The 16,248-nt window shown below is 37.0% G+C and overlaps 1 protein-coding gene across 8 annotated transcripts in view; it reads left to right on the forward strand.

Annotated features, from left to right (window-relative positions):
- R3HCC1L (R3H domain and coiled-coil containing 1 like) overlaps positions 1–16,248 on the forward strand; it is a 71,165-nt gene that overhangs the window by 1,231 nt on the left and 53,686 nt on the right. For 3 of the 8 annotated variants that reach the window (XM_059661004.1, XM_059661003.1, XM_059661005.1), the window contains exon 2: positions 8,955–11,789. The exons of 4 other annotated variants lie outside the window; for them this stretch is intronic. The gene's annotated coding sequence lies outside the window, so the exon portion shown is untranslated. The remainder of the gene's footprint in view (positions 1–8,954; positions 11,790–16,248) is intronic. One more of the 8 variants, XM_059661008.1, reaches the window with a different exon arrangement.

The following is a 16,248-nucleotide window of genomic DNA, read 5'->3' on the forward strand; positions in this document are numbered from 1 at the left end:
ACCCCCTTGTTCTGTTGTCACATTATTTCAGGTGCAGGTATCTCAGATTCGGTGCTCAGCTAATGCCTGTCTTCAGCGGGTCTGTGTCTCTCCCCGCTTCCCGCGACCGCCAGGGCTGACCCGCTCTGATCCCCGCACAAACCCCGCCACCTTGTGCGCCTACCGGCTCACGTGAGGGGGTCTGCTCACCTAGCCCAGGGACGCGTGCCAGGTGCCTGTTTTGCCTCAGTTCGAATTCAGAATATAAACAGCCAGTATTCTAATTTGTTTCTTTTTCTGGCAGTTGAGCTCTGAGACTCTTCTAAGCAGGTGGCTTTTGGTCTCCGTTTTCTTCCCCCTTTAGAGAATGGGGATTTTATAATAACATTTTTATGGGTTTGGAGGAGTAGTAGTGAGGTGACCTTAACTTGCATTTATTCTGAAATAATTGGTGGGAAACTATTTGGATGTGGTTCAGAAAAGCAAAGAGGTTGGCAGTGCAGGGAATCGGTTGAATGTACAAAGTCGAACCAATTTGAGTTCCAAGTCCTGGTGTTGTGACTTATATTTATGACTTTTAGCAAATTGATCTCTAAGACTGTTTACCAGTCTCTAAAATGGAGATAATAGCATTTCCCTCGCAAGGTGTCTATAAAGATTAAATGAGATAGGAATATAAAGAGCTTAGTAGTGCCTGGAGTAAGTGTTCGTTCTTTTGCTGTTGTAACTGATGATGATGATGATAAAAACATAACTTTAGTATTTTCTTGAGATTCCTATTTTTATTTGTAAAACAAGGATAGCTATCCTTAACCCATAAACTTAAAATACTGTAAGTTTTCAGATCGCAGGTTTGTTTTTTTTTAAGCAGTTGCAATTATGTAAAGATTATATAATGCTGCTTTTCACTTTTAGAGGTTTCCAAAATGCTGTTGTGAAAAGATTTTTGGGATGTGATGTTTCATTTATAACCTGTAGTAAGAATGTAGCTTTCTGTCTGCACATAGTAGATTTTAGCAGAACAATGATCTGTGTACGACTTAGATATTGACCATTAATTGATTAGGACAGACTTTTATAAGAGCATTGTTTTGTCTTGCCTTCCTCCCCAACTTTTTTTTTTTAAGCCAGATTAATGGGGTAGGGTCCTGAAGACTGGGTGACATCATTTTTTCTTTTTTGAATGTGAAGCTTTTAAAAATTATAGTTGACATACAGCATAATGATTTGACATTTATATACCTTACAAAGTGATCACCACGAAAAGTCCAGTAACCATCTATTATCATACAAAATTTCGTGATGTTATTGATAACTTTTCTTCCCCGTGACTTATTTATGTTATAACTACAAGTTTGTATTTCTTAATCCCCTTTATCTTTTTGCCCAACCCCTCACCCCTCTGGCAACTATCAGTTTTTCTGTATCTATGAGTCTATTCATTTGTTTAGTTTTTTAGATTCCACATGTAAGTGAAATGATATAGTATTTGTCTGACTTATTTCACTTAGCATAACACCTTCTAGGCCTGTCTATGTTTTGGCAAATGGCAAGATTTCATTCTTTTTCATGGCTGAGTAATATTCTTGTGTCTGTCTGTGTCCACTTCTTTACCCATTTATCTATTGATGAACACCTAGGTTGCTTCCATATCATGGCTATTGTAAGTAATGCTGCAGTGAACATAGAGGTACATACATCTTTTCGAGTTAGAGTTTTGTTTTCAGATACATGCCCAGAAGTGGAATTGCTTGGGTCCTCATTTGTCTCTTATTATAGCCTTTGTTTTAAAGCAGGGTGGGAAACCTTTTTTCTGCCAAGGGCCTTTGGATATTTATAACATCATTCTGGGGCCATACAAAATTATCAACTTAAAAATGAGCCTGCTATATTTGGCCAAACATTTAATTAACTCACCCCTGATGTGTTGGCAGAGCCAGAACAAATGATTTTATGGGGCTTATAATAAGGCCCGTGGGCTGGATGTTCCCCACCCCTCTTTTAAAGCCTATTTTGTCTGATAATTATTTCTTCCCAGCTTTTGTTTGTTTCCATTTTAATGAAATATTTTTTTTTACATCCTTTTACTTTCAGTCTGTGTCTTTCGACTGAAATGAGTCTCATCTTAGGCCACATATGTAAGGGTCTTGTTTTTTGTTTTTTTTTTTTTTTTTAATCCATTCAGGGGTGACTTCATTTTTTGAAGGCGGAAACTCTTGGTGACTGATGCTGATGGTGGCTTTGGTTTGCGCGGATTTGCAAGGAGTGAGAGTTTAGAGATACTAGGAGAAAAACCTAATAGGGAAAACTGACTTGTTGGTCAAAGCAGAGTCTTTTGGTTAAGAAATGAAATATTTGTTTTAAATTCTTTCAACCTGTTGACTGCAAGATATTAGTAGACTCAGATGTTTAGGAAATGTTTCCTTACTCTCTTTTTTGATGTGGTATTCCCTGGCCTCTGCTTTGTCAGTTTCATTCTTATTCATGAACCAGTAAGATATTTTTCACTACAGATTTGTATACAAAAATGTAAGTGATCACTTTCATTAAAATCTACTTTGTGTGCTGTAATGTGGTTTTCCTTTTGTGTTTTAAATATTTTTTTGACTCTTACTTAAAAGAAGTTTTTGGAAGGTAGACACATTCTCAGCTATAGTATCTAACTGTACATAGTGAAGCTCAGTTAGTGATGACTGTGCTGAATAGTTCTGAATAAGAACATTTTGTTGATTGTCCTATGTCCCTAAGGCATGCTCGGGAGAGACAGTATGGTATTGTGCAAATAACATAAGCTTTGGAGTCAGACTAATCAAAGTTTGAACCTAGGTTCTGCTGTTTATTATTTTGTGACTTTGGTTCCTATAATCATTCTGAGTTTATTTTCTCATGATCTGTAAAACGGATAATAATACCAACCTGCATGACTGAAAAATTTAGACATTGTTTGAACTCGGTAAATCTAGCCAGGCTTAGATAGATGGTGGTGTTACTACTATCTTCAGTTTTTATTGTATTTTTCTGATAGTTATGAATTTTGGTGATACATCTATGTTCATTCCCTCAGTGCTTTACATGATCAGTGTATTTTTCTTCCCTCAGCCAAGGTTAAGGTTGTTGATCGTGACCATGGTATCCGAAACACAGCAAAGCTAATTGGCCAACATGTTTGAATCTGTGACCCTGTCCTCATTAGCTCCTATTAACTAACCATTCACAAAATATCTCACCAGAATGAATAAGACTGCTATATTGTTGGTTCGGCATTCATGCGCTCATTAGACATAATAGAAGTAAATGAGCGAATACTGAAAGTAAAAGTATATATTTTTAATTACAAAACTTTATAAATATAGGACTAGCCCTCACATTATGTATGAAACTGGTGACTTGCAGGATGACATTGAAAACCACTAGCCTGAACTATAATTTAGACATTACTTTTAGCTGTTGAAAATGTATTTGTTGCAGACTTCCACTCATAGGAAAAGTGAGAAGAAATGGAACTAGACTATTCATGTCTTGAAAGAGAACCCTACTCCTATGCCACCAACCACAAAATGTGCTCTTAGTGGGGAAAACAGAGATCTCCACTGATGTTCCTGGCAGGATGGATGAAGCCTGGGTCACTCCAAAGAGCTTATTGAATTACAGAGAAATTCCCGTTGTCAGAGCTTTAGATAGAAGAGAAGTTATAGGGTGTTGCTCAGCAGCAAGACTGAATTTGGAGAGGATTTTCTCCTCAATAAAACATGGGCCAGTTGCTCCCAGTTCATGGTGTGCATTTTTCACTGTCTTTTGCTAGCCTTCTGTATAGTTTTCCATTCTTCAAATTCACTCTTCAGTTTTATAAATATTTGTTGTTCCTTCTGTACTTTTTTTTTTTTGTAATGTCAAACACAGTTGGTTTCTGACGAGGGTTAAAAATATGGAAGCAGAGAAGCACTGTTGGAAACAGCAGGTTCTGGTATCTAGTAAGGTTCCCAAGTAACAGGTTAACCTGTGAATATGATGGTATGGTTTTTTGGAATAGTCAAATGGCTGATAGTTCATAACCATTTAACTTGGTGCAGAGGCAAAAATATGGGCAAAAGATTTGTTTCACTCCTTAATATGTAATTTGCCTCTTAGAAAAGAATATATGTAATGTTAATAATTGGCTTGCAGTTGGGCTGTTGCAAGTTCTTTCCCACCATAAAAGTGTATGTCTTGAGTTGAGAATTTTTGGGGGCAGAATCCAGAGATATTATTCTGGATTACAAAACAACGTCTAATAGCTATCATTTATGCAGATTACATGCCAAGCACTGTGCTTAACATCTCTTTTTTCCTGTTTAATTTATGTTGACATTATTGCAGACCACAAAATGTGCAAAAAATTTACCCAAGTACCTCAGATATTCTCTCTCTCTCTCTCTCTCTCTCTCTCTCTCTCTCTCGTGTGTGTGTGTGTGTGTGTGTGTGTGTGTGTGTGTGTGTGTGTCTTGAACTGTTTGAGGCAAAGGTACAGAACTATTCTCTGGCATACCTAAATATTTGCGAGTGCATTTTCTAAAAACAAGGACATTCTTTTATGTAACCACAGTGCGGTTGTCAAAATCATGAAATTAATACTGATTGAATATTACCATCTAATCTATAGACTTGTTCAAATTTCACCCATTGTTCCAATAATGTATTTTTATAGCAAAAGAAAATTTTAGATCATGAAGTGCATTCAGTTGTCATAGCTCTTTAGTTTCCTTTAATCTCTAGCATTTCTTCAGTCTTTCTTTGTTCTTTTCATGACATTGACATTTTTGAAGACTGCAGGCCAGTTATTTTGTAGAATGCCTCTAATTTGGGTTTATCTGATATTTTCTCATAATTGGATTCAGGTTATCCATTTCTGGCAGGAGTACCACAGAAGTAATGTTATGACTTCATTAAGGTAATGTCTGCTAGGTTTTCTAGTGTGAAGTAACTGTTTTTTCTTACACAGTTTTTTTGGTGATAAAATATATATAACATAAAATATACCATTTAGTCATTTTAACTGAAATTAACTACATTCACATTTTGTAATTTTGAAGTATCTTTGACAAAATACTTGAAACTATAAATATATCCTGTTATTTCATGATGGTTTCTAAATGATGATTTTTTAAATTCCATCATTTTCCTATGCTTATTTATAACACTACTTTACTTCATTATTTTGATGCTGTCCCTGATTTGGCCAGTGGGAAGCCCTAAGATGATCTGTCTACTTTCGGATTGCTCTTGTTATTTTAACAATTTTCTACTTTCTACCACAACAAGATGTTCTAGGCTCATCCTAGACTTTCCCAGCCCAAGCCTTAGAATGAGTTATTTTTTCAAGGATCTCTGGTTGCTTTTAATAGAGAATGGCATTATAAGCCAGGACCTGGATTCCAGATGTCCTCATTGCTGCTGTGTGTCATTACTTCTAGGCCCTCTTAGCAGGTATCTGGGAAATAGATACATGTGATATAGGAATACGTGTGTTTGTGTCTACACCACTGATTCTAATCCAACACTATAGAATTTATTCTAGCCTTCATTTTATCTTTATAACTCCTCCTCTTAACAGAAACCTAGCCCCATTATTCATGTTTTTACTTACTGGTCCAATTCTAGAATATCAGAAAAATAGGTTAAGAATTGCTAGCTCATACCACTATTTAAAAGACACCTAGTAGCCTGGCTGGCGTGGCTCAGTGTTTGAGCATCAACCTGTGAACCAGGAGGTCATGCTTTGATTCCTGGTTGAGGCACATGCCCGGGCTGTGGGCCGGGTCCCTGGTGTGTGGCATGCAGAAGGCAGCCAATCAATGACTCTCATCATTGATGTTCCATCTCTCTCTCCCTCTCCCTTCCTCTCTGAAGTCAATAAAGGTATGAAAGACACCTAGTAAATAGAGTTCAATATTTGTTGATAGTTTTTTCCTTTAGCATAAATCTAAAGCATAATCATTTAGTCTACTAGTAAATCTCCACTGCCCAATAGGGTAGCCACTAACCACATAAATTGAAACGTGTCGTAGTGCAAAATATATACTGGATTTTGAAAACTTAGTATGAAATAAATTAATATTTTAACAATTTTTTATATTGTTTATATATTGACATGTTTAAGCTATATCAGATAAAATATATTAATAAAGTTTTAAGCTATTTTTACTTTAATACAGCTACTAGAAAATATTAAATTATTTATGTGGCTCCTATTATGTTACTTTTGGACATTACTGATATAAAAACCATGTTCAAAAGTTACTTGGATTAGTTTTCTCACTCCAATATTATTCTTTCCCTTGCATGGTTATCTTAGTCATTTGAAGTACAGTTCAGTTCTATTTGCATTTTAAGTTTTCTCTTCATTCTAATTGATCTTATTTATTTTTGAGTATGTGAAATATTAATAGTCTTCCAAAAGTCAGAATTGTATAAAAATATATATACTTAGAGCAGTGTCACCCATTTTTTTTTTTTTAAATCCTTTCTTTTCTACCCTGTTTACGCTTACCTTCTGTATAGGTAACTAATCTCAGCATTCTCTGAATTATCCTTCCTATGTGTTTTCCCCCCATGAATGAGGAAATACAGGTATATTTTCTTATTTTCTCTTTTTTACACAAAAGGAACCATAGTACTGGTATAGATGGATACTCTTTTGTACTTTGCATTTTTCACCTAACATATTTTGAAATCCATTCCACATCAATTTATAGAGTTCGCTCTCTTCCCTTCTTTCCTCCCTCTGTCTTTTCCTTCCTCCGACAGTTGCATAGTACTCTATTGTGAGGATGTTAACCATTCTCTTATGCTTTTTCCAATATTTTGCATTGACAAACAGTGCTGCAGTGACTAACCTTGTCCATATATATCTTTTCATATGTTGGAAGTGTATGTTTGGGTAAATTCCTAAAATGAGATGATTGGGTCAAAAGTTTAAAAGCATATATAGCTTTAAAATATTACCAGATCTTTTTCTATGGGGGCTGTACACATTTGAATTCCTATCAGTAATGTATGAGAGTGTTAGTTTCCCCACAACATTACCATCAGAGTGTGTTATTTTATACCTTTTAATTTTTGTTAACCTTATAGGTAAGAAATGGTATCCATATAGTTTTAATATTCACTTCTCTTATTAGTGAGTTTGAACATCTTTCTAAAATATGCATGAAGGTCATTTTAATATATCTTTTTTTGTGTGAATTGTCTTGTGTCTTTTTTGTTAATCCTCACCAGAGGATATTTTTTCCATTAATCTTTAGGGGAGGGGGGATGGAGTGGGGAGACATCGATATGAGAGAGACACATCAATTAGCAATTGGTTGCCTCCCTTGGGGCCTGGGAAACCTACAACCCAGGTATGTGCCCTGGACTGGGAATGGAACTCGAGACCCTTTGGTGTGCGGGCGGATGCTCTAGCCACTGAGACGCACTGGCAGGGCTCTTGTATCTTTCTATTCACTTTTCTATCAGGTTTTTTCCCTCCCTCAATTTTTAAGAATAAAAAAAATACGCTAGGGAAATTAGCTCGTTATAAATGATATTTGTTAAAGTTTGCCAGTTGTCTTTCGTTTCTTTAGGGTGTAAGTGTGTATTTGTTTAGACTTTTATGTAGTCCAATTTCTCATTGCATCAGAATTTTGGGTAATAATTAGGAAACCTTTTCCTTTACCCAGGATAAAAAGGAATTTACACATTTTCCTCTAGTACTTGTATGATTTTAGTTATGTTTGGATCTCAGATTCATTTGGAGTTTTTTTAAATGAATATTGTGTGAACTTATAATGTCCCAGCATGTTTTCTTTAAAAAGTACAATTTTGCCCTTGTGTTTTGAGATGCCACCTTTATCATATGTTAAGTTTCCATTGAATTTACTTCTGGACTTTCTGTTCTTTTGCACCAGTCTGTATTCCTGCACCATTATTACAGTTTTAATTATATTATATCGAGGGCTAGCTTCTAAAATTTCTACTGTGTTATTGGCTATTCTTACATGTTTGTTTTTTCTGTTGAACTTTAGTAGCAGCTGTTGCCATAAAAAAGCTTGCATGTATTAGGATTGTTATTGGGATTATGTTAAATTCATAAATTAATGAAGAGAGAACTGACATCTGGATGATGTTGAGTTGTGTTGAGTTTTCTATCTAAGAACAAGGAATATCTATTTGTTCAAATCTATATTAGTGTCACAGGAATGTTTTCTTTTTATTGGTTTTGTATACTTGTTAAATTTTCCATTTAAAAAACTTACTAACATGTTTATAGATCTTTATGTCAATATTTGTAGAGCTACTTTATTCTGTTTAATGTTTGTATTGTTTTCCATGATATAGATGTTCCATAATTGATTTACTCTGGCCGATATAGATGGACATTAAAGTTGTGTATAATTTTTCATTCTATGTAATTTTTCAGTCTACATTCACGAAAACAGGATCTTACTGCTTTTTAAAAAATCTTTGCCAGTTTGAAGGGCATTAAAGAATATATTTATTTTTTATTTCTTTGCTAACTGATGATGCTTATTTTTTATCCATCTATTCAAACTTCCATTCAGCATATTCTTACTGAGCATCCACTATGTGCCATCCTATAAGAACTATAGTAATGCCTGGAAGTTGAATGTCTTTTTGTGTTTTTGATCATTTGCATTATTTTGTTTTGTACACCTCTTTTATTTTTTTTTCAATGGCAGTTAATTGGTGTTTCTGCTCCCTCAGACCAGTTCTCAGAAGACCGAGAATGAAAGATAACATTTCTTTATTCTGTTTTGTTGCTGAGTTTCTAAAAAGTACTTTGTGTGTATATTTATTTTTCTTGCAAAATCTGTGGTAAATCCTGGGTTAAACTCTTAGTATTCACGAAATGAGATAATGTAAGTTAAGTGCACAGGCAAGTGTCAAAGAAATGATTACACATTTTTATAAAAATGACTTTTATTATTATTATTTTCCAGGTGAGGCTGCTGCATCTATCAGAAAGGAATTTTTGTACCATTTTTCTTCAGACAGAGTCTGTTTGTTGTAGAGCAGGGGTGGGGAACATCCAGCCCATGGGCTGTATAAGGCCCTTGAAATCATTTGGTCTGGCCCTGCCAAGGCAACCGCAGGCAGGACTCGAAATTCAAGATGTAGGAGCTTTTTTCATAGCAACATACGTTTATATTAAGTGAATCATAATAATGAAAAAATTTTTTTAATTAATCCTTACCCGAGGATATATTTTTTCCCATTGATTTTTTTGTTGTTTTGTTAGAGAGAGCGGAAGTAGGGGAATAGAGAGAGAGAGAAACATTGTTGTGAGAGAGACACATTGATATGTTGCCGCCTGTACACTCCCAACTGGGCCAGGATTGGGCCTGCAACCCAGGTAGTGTCCTTAACTGGGAATCAAACCTGGACTCTTCACCTGTGGGCCAATGCTCTAACCACTGAGCAATAGGCCAGGGCAATAATGTAAATTTTGAGGGACAAGCAAGGAACGAAGGAACATCCATTACAAGATAGACAAGACACGGAGGAGTACATGAAAGCTTCTTGTCTGTTGACCTAAGCCTGTCTGTCTGTATTGTGGTGACTCAGAGGACAGTCAGTGACAGGCAGGCTGGGAGTGTACATGTTGGGACAGTGTTAACACGGAACTATGGCGATCAGTCATGAGATGAGATGCTATGAGATGATTCCTCACAATGTTGAGGATCTTGCCTCTGATGATTGAAGACGATGTTGTCGACTTTGTTGACACAGACAGTAACTCCAATCCAACCTTTATCCACACATCCACCATCAACAATCCTCCCCCAAACAGTCTCAGATGAAGATTAATGAAATTACAGCAGCACACAGAAAAGACCTCAAGTGTCGATGACATGATGATACGAACATTGCATATGTTCCAAATCCAAAATGCAGGATTAGAACAGCAGTTAAAGCAAAATAATCAACACACACACAGGATAGTTATTAAAACTTAAGTGGTGTGACATCCTACAAATGGCGACTACAAAGAAGAGAAAAGTTGATGCAGAGCGTCCATCTTTCCAAGCGAAATGGACAAATGATTATTTTTTTGTTGAAGTCAAAGGCAAACCTGTGTGCCTAGTTTGTGGCGATATGTTAGCAGTAATGGAAAAAGCCAATCTGGAGCGTCATTACAGCTCAAAACATGCTAAACTCAGTGAATTGGGAGGCCAAATGCGCCTGGATAAAATCAATGCTCTTCAGCGGAGTTTGGAATTACAACAAGCTGCTTTCACTAAGCCTCGTTGTGACAGAGACAGCGTTATTCAGACAAGTTATGTAGTGAGTGAGCTAATAGCAAAGAAGCTGAGGCCTCATGTGGAGGGAGAGTTTGTGAAAGAGTGCATGGTGGCTGCTGCAGAGTTGTTAGCACCAGACAAAGTAAAATTGTTTCAAAGTGTTAGTTTGTCTCGGAGAACCGTCTCAGATCGGATTACTGATTTAGCACAAGATATTGAAAAGACATTGAAGAATTCTGCAGGATATTTCCAGTTTTTCTCTCTGGCTTGTGACGAGACAACGGACATAACAAATACTGCCCAATTGGCTGTTTTCGTTCGTGGGATAACTGCAGAGTTTGACACGCGTGAGGAACTGCTGTCACTGGAAGCCATGCATGGCACTACAAGAGGTGAGGATTTGTTTGAGAGACTTGTTTTAGCAATGAAAAAATTTGAGCTAACTTTTGAAAAGTTAAGTGGCCTTATTACAGATGGAGCTCCAGCCATGGTTGACTCGCAAAAAGGGTTAATTTCATTGGTCAAGAAAGAACTGAGTCATCTTAGTCTTGATCCAAGTAATTTAATTATATGCCACTGCATCATACACCAAGAAAGTCTCTGTGCACAGTCATTGCGGCTTAACAGTGTAATGTCAACAGTAGTGTCATGCATAAATTTTGTCAAAAGCAGAGGGTTTAACAGCCTCCAGTTTAAGGAGTTACTGAATGATCTTCACTCTGAGTACGGTGATCTTGTTTATAACTGTGAAGTGCGGTGGCTGAGCCACAGGAACATGCTCATGAGGTTTTATGAACTTCGGGATGAAGTCAGGCAGTTCATGGAGATGAAGGGAAAACCTGTCAGGGAACTCATTGACAGCAAGTGGCTGTGTGATCTAGCATTCATGGTGGATATTACCAAGTACCTCTCAGAGTTGAATGTCAAGTTACAGGGCCCCAACCAGCTTCTCAGCACCCTGATTTCAGAGGTGATATCATTTGAAGCTAAATTAAGGCTGTGGAAAGTGCAACTGGAAAGGAATAACACAATGCATTTCCCCACTCTGGAAGGACAAAAGCCTTCTGCAACACTTGAATATGCTAATGAATGTGCAAAACTAATTGAGGCATTTAATGAAAGATTCAAGGACGTGAAAAGTAAACAAATGGAATTGAACATCTTTGCTACACCATTCAGTGTAGAACTAGCTGATGTGCCTGATAACCTACAACACGAAATCATTCAGCTGCAAAGCAATGATGAGCTGAAAGCTAGGTACAACAATGTCCCACTGCTTGAGTTCTATAAATGTTACATAAGTAACGATGAATTTCCCACTTTGAGGAGACATGCATTGAAATATGCATCTGTGTTTGGAACCACTTACTGCTGCGAGCAGTTCTTTTCAAAACTTACCATAACGAAGAGTCGACTGCGCTCCAGACTGATCTACACAAACCTGGAAAAGCAGTTGCGAGTAGCAACTTCATCAATACCAGCTAACATCACACGCCTCACCCAAGAGAAGCAGTTTCAGCCATCACATTAGGGGTGAGTTAATGAAATGTTTGACCAAATATAGCAGGCTAATTTTTAGGTTGATAATTGTGTATGGCCGCCAATGGTGTTATAAATATCTCAATGGCCCTTGGCAGAAAAAAGGTTCCCCACCCCTGTTACAGAGTTTTATTGCTCAAAAAATAAATGTCACTTATTTGGTAAGTCAATTAAGTATACTTATGCATATATTTTTAGAAAAAATGTTATTGATTTTTAGAGAGAGGGGGGGAGAGAGAGAGAGAAACATCAATGTGAGAGTGAAACATAGACCAGCTGCCTCCTGCATGCCCCCTACCAGGGATCAAGCCTGCAATGACCAGGAATTGAACCAGCAACCTTTCGTTGCTCAGGACGATGCCCAACCAACTGAGCTTCACCAGCCAGGGCTTATGCATATTTTATAGAAAGACTGTTCATTTACTCTAAATATTTGTTTGCTTATATTTTGTTTCTTCTCCGTCATTTTATGTTGTAACGCATGTAAAACAAGTTTGAAAGTGGCAGTTTCCTAAAAGACAGGCTCTTTGGAAGATTTTCTTCTATTCTCTAGGTCTTTCTTAATTTTGATGTTTGTTGTAAAGAGAACAGGGATTGGTTAAATAATGGAATTAGTTCTCAAAGTGGGATTACTAGCTTTGCTTTCTTCAGTCTCTCTCCACTGGAAAAAACAGAAAATTAATATCCATTCTTTTCGGCTCTAGCTTTCCTATAGTTCATATAGGGATCAGCAAAGATGCAATGTTATTGTAAGGGTTAAAGCAGGGGTGGGGAACCCGTTTTCTGCCAAGGGCCTTTGGATATTTATAACATCATTCTGGGGCCATACAAAATTATCAACTTAAAAATTAGCCTGCTGTATTTGGTCAAACATTTTATTAACTCATCTCTAATGCCTTGGCAGGGCCAGATAAAATGATTTCACAGGCCTTATACAGTGGACATTCCCCACCCCTGGGTTAAAGAATAGATAATCAATTAAGTTTTTAGTAAGTGTAATGAAGCCCTGGCCAGGTAGCTCAGTTGATTGTAGTGTTATCCCAGTGTGCTGGGGTTGGAGGTTTGATTTCTGGTTGTGGTGCGTGCAGGAATCAACTGATGGATGCATGGATGGGTGGAACCACAAATCGATGTTTCTCTTTCTCCCTCCTCCTCCTCAAAAATCAATAAACAAAAATTTTTAAAAAACCCAAAAAACTAAAAAACAATGAATCTCTCCAAGAACTTGGAAATGAAAAATAGATACCTAGTGAAAGTGATTTCAGTTTTTGACTATTACTCTGTAGGTGTTATTTTCAATTAAAAATATTTTAAAGAAAATTTAGTAAATTGGTAGGACCTGTTATTTTGTGAGATGTTTTTCTAACCTACATCCTCTGATGATCTTTTCAGTCTATTTCAGCTTCTGACTCTCACATGTAGACAGTAGCAACTGGGAAGCCGATGTGTAGGGTGAAGGCTTTAGTGGTAACAAGAGGGTCAGTCACAGCATCTGTCAGAAGATAATTGTCTTGTGTGCTGCTGAAGCAGGTGGCAAAAAAAAAAAAAAAAAGGAGGGAAACTATAATGAAATGATATTGGTGATTTGCAGAATTTTAAATAAGGTTTTGCACAGCAATTGAGAAGTAAATGTTGATGCTGAGAGCTGACCTTAAAGTCTTCTCAGATAGAATCTAAGAATGAGGAGCTATAGGTATAGATAAAGGGAAAGAAAATTCTCCTTTGATAGGGTTTTGGTAGTCTCTGCTTTTGTTAGTATCAGAAAGCTCACTTCAGATATTCTTAGATGGTTTGTATGGCTCATATGAGTAGAGGCATGGGATTTCATTGTGCATGACTCTGAAATGTCCCAGATCTTGAGAGTAAACCAAAGTGAATTTTAATCTTGGTTATTTAAAATCTCCTTGTACCTGTCTTATTAGGAGCTTTATTTTTTTTTAAAGAGGAAACTAATTTGCAACTGGCTATAAAGAGTGACATTGTGTTCAGGGAAATGATGTACTAACACACTGCACTGTCCCACAAGAGTACTTCTCAAGTCTCCAAACGCAGTGCTGACAATCTGTGATAGCCTGTGAATTGTAGGGTAGCAGTTGGGGGAAGATAGAGTGAGGTGGTTGTGTGTAAGTTACAGAGGAGATGGAGAGGGGAAGAAATGAGAGAAGAGCTAAGCAGCTCAGGTTCTGTGGACAATTTGAATGGAACCTATTCTTGTTAGCTCTGATAATAGAATGAATTCAACAGCTAGAGTGTGTGTGGGGGTTTTGGTAGGGTAGAAATAGTGTATTTCACTTTTCCTTTCAAGGTGTTATTTGTTTCATTCTGTCATCAAACTTTAAGATTAGGTGTTCTTTTGATGAGCGTATAGATTGGATAAGTTTAAAAATTTTGAAGACACTAGAAATATCACTTCATGCCAGGAAATGAGACTATAACAATCAGAGTACTAGGGGTAGGGCTTATCTTTTCAAGCATTATTGCAATGGTAGTCAGGCCAATTACCATATCTAGAGCTAAAATGACTGGGCCTTTATCCCAGACAAATATATATCCTGTTATTTATTTATTTATGTATTTATTTAACATATATGTGTGTACACACACACACACACACACACACACACACCATCAACTTATTGTTTCAGAGACAGTTAACCAACTATAGCTGTCTTCATCAGACATCAAGGCAAGAGTTTCTGGATATTATTTGTATTGCAGAGTAGAATTTAATGTGGGGCAGGTTTTGGTTCAGTTCTTTCTCTGATTATTAGAATGGTTATACAAAGTAAATGTGTTTGATGGTTCCCCTTGGTATCGCGTCTAATTCTGAATATAGGATTAGACTTGGATCACATTGTTTTGGAGCACATTGTGGAGTTACTGAATGATCTTCACTCTGAGTACGGTGATCTTGTTTATAACTGTGAAGTGCGGTGGCTGAGCCACAGGAACATGCTCATGAGGTTTTATGAACTGCGGGATGAAGTCAGGCAGTTCATGGAGATGAAGGGAAAACCTGTCAGGGAACATCTCTCCTGTTGATCTGTTTCTGTTTTTGAGTTAAATATGTTACTGCTTGGCCATTGATACCATTGTATTAAGTAAGCATAAGAGAGATGTCAGTGTGAAGATTATGTGCTATCTTACCATCTTTACACCAATGTTATCCATATTAAAAAAGATGCCCGGGTAAATAAAGGGGCAAATGGAGTAAGGGATGGTATCGAGGAGATCTAGAGACACTGTACTAGTATCATTTCTTAGGAATTGTCTGTAGATCTAGACTCGATTCTCCATTGCCTAGGAGATTGAATGCCTAAACCTAGTGTTGAAGGCTCTCCAGGCTGGAAACCATCTTTCTAACAGAATCTTCCACTACTTCCCAATACTGAACCTTTGACTCTATCTAGACTCGTTTCTATAACTGTCTCCAAAGCAACATTTTCTGACTTACTGCCTCTGCATATTGTTAGGCTATTCCTTCTACTTGGAATGCTTCCTTTCAAGTCTCTGTCTTCTAAAGGCCTAGTTCCTAATGATGTGATTGTAAGTGTAAATGTTGAATCACTGTGTTATGTACCTTCAACTATTGTATGCCAACTATACTTTTATTTATTTTTATTTTTTTTAAAATATATTTTATTGATTTTTTACAGAGAGGAAGAGAGAGAGATAGTTAGAAACATCGATGAGACATCGATCAGCTGCCTCCTGCACATCCCCCACTGGGGAAGTGCCCACAACCCAGGTACATGCCCTTGACCGGAATCGAACCCGGGACCTTTCAGTCCGCAGGCCGACGCTCTATCCACTGAGCCAAACCGGTTTCGGCGCCAACTATACTTTTAAAAAATTAAAAAATGAAGGTCTGGTTCCAATTCCACCTACTCAATGACATCTTCAACCATTTTAGTCCCTTAGTGATCTCTCTCCTCTGGGTTTTTATCATTTACTGCTTTTCTCTTTATTTGGCAATTACTTATTACCTTAAAACAACTTACAAGAATGTTCTTACCCTCCCAGTTAGGTAGAGACAACTTAAAGGATGGAGCGGGGGCTACATTACTCATGTGGTTCAAACCATGTTATTGTAGTCCTACTTGACATCTCTACTACCCCTAACAAGAACTTAGTACAGTATTTGCACTTGATTTTTGTTTGTGAGAAAATGCAGTTACCTATTGTTAGCTTTTGCCAGCCTTTAACATTTATCTTTCTTTTTATGTCATAAGAATAATAGATAGATTAGAATGCAGTTTAAGTACTTCAGCCATGTTTGTTCTATAGATTATTCTGCTTTGAAAGCTGCCTGTAGCACTCTGTACGGGCTTCCTGATCCTAAAAGGAGCATTGTTCTGAAGATACTATGTTCTCGGGTAATTATTTGTTCTTGAAGCTCTAATTAGTATCTTATCTATTATTTATTTAATATTTTCTTTGCCTGCTTTCAAGT

Source organism: Myotis daubentonii, chromosome 13, assembly GCF_963259705.1.
Source record: "Myotis daubentonii chromosome 13, mMyoDau2.1, whole genome shotgun sequence".
Taxonomy (NCBI): domain Eukaryota; kingdom Metazoa; phylum Chordata; class Mammalia; order Chiroptera; family Vespertilionidae; genus Myotis; species Myotis daubentonii.